The sequence below is a fragment of the Cynocephalus volans genome, chromosome 4, assembly GCF_027409185.1.
Source record: "Cynocephalus volans isolate mCynVol1 chromosome 4, mCynVol1.pri, whole genome shotgun sequence".
Classification (NCBI taxonomy): domain Eukaryota; kingdom Metazoa; phylum Chordata; class Mammalia; order Dermoptera; family Cynocephalidae; genus Cynocephalus; species Cynocephalus volans.
Window position 1 is genome coordinate 152,706,604 of NC_084463.1, and position 1,545 is coordinate 152,708,148.

Genomic DNA, 1,545 nt, shown 5'->3' on the forward strand with positions numbered 1-1,545 from the left:
CTGACCCTAGGCTCATGGAAAGGAACTGGAGATGCAATAAATAGGGCAATTGATGAAGTAAGGGTAGGATCAAGACCTTGAAAAAAGGGGGTTGCCTTGGAAAGAAGGTTCTTGGATCTATTTGGGCACCCGCTACAGTGTGACTTCCTCTTTATGTGTCTGCCCTGTGGTCCTCAGCTGTGTAGTCTCCAACTGTGGGGTCAGCAATGTTTCCCAGCAATGATACCAGAGCCTTCCATACAGCCAATGCTCAGACACACTTAAGTGTTTGAGAGAAGCAAGAAGGTAAAGATAAAGAGACACCTTATTGTGGAAGGAAGGGAAATGGAAGAGGCTCACATGGAGAAAGCTCTATAATCTCAATGAATCAGGAGCCATGTTCTTAGCAATGAAGTTACCTCCACTGGTGTCTAAGTAGGGAGCCAACTCTTCCTCCAACACTTCAGATTCAGTCCTTCCAAGATGCAGAAGAATGGGGCAGATGGTCTCCCTGTTTCACATTTACAGAATTCTATGTGGTGTATCCAAATAAGAATGTATGGGCCCACATCTGTATAGGACCATGGAGATGAGGAAAGAAGGCAAAGGGGGCACCTCCAGAATGGTCCTGGATTGTTGTGGAGCTTCTGGGGAAGGGAGGGTACTGCAGAGCCCAGGTGCATTCCAAAACTCCTGTAGGAGGAGGGAAGAACCAGGAGGTGGGGTAGAGTGGCTAGGTGCCAAGTTGCTCCTGGGTGCATTTTTTACACTCCTGTAACAGGTTGGACCATGTCTTGGGCTCCATTTTTTTACCCTTTCCTGAGAAGGGATGGGGCCAAGCAGAGGTTTGGAAGGAGGTGAGTGAAAAAGGAAGCCCTCCATGCAGCTCATACTTTGGCACTGGGGATCCACAGACAGGAGCCTGAGCTGAGATGGACCAAGAAGAGTCCATCCTCTGATAGGGAATTGAAGCCCACTCTGCTCTGGGAAGGACATTTGTGGAACACACAAAGGGGATCTGTAGACTAAGGCACAGAACGGAGAGTGGAGGCACTGGGGTACCTGGATGAATAGGTGGGAGATGTCTCAGTGAGTAAAAGGGTAAGAGCATCTTCAAGAAAAATGATGTCTTTAGAGCTGAGTAGAGGCTGAGGGATGCATTTGAGACTTTCATGATCTGTCCCAGCCTGCCTTTTCATCTCTTTTGTAAAATTTTTATTTTAATTTTTTCATTGTACATGTTTATGGTATACAATTTGTTTCAATACATACATGTACTTTCCATCCTTTCTGTGCCTCTTCACACATCCTAGGTTCCCACCACATTTCTAACCAGTGCAAACACATCCCACCGTTTCCCCACCTCTCAGCCTTTGTGTTGTTCCTTCCTTTTGTTTCTGTTTTTGTTATTGTTGTTATTGTTTTGTTGTTTTGTTTTAGTTTGGCAGCTGGCCAGTACGGGGATCCAAAATTGACCTTGGTGTTATGTTCCTTCCTTTTAGCATGTCCTTTTCCTCATTCCTCTCATCTTCTTGGGTCTAAATCCTTTCTACCCTTCAAGTTTCA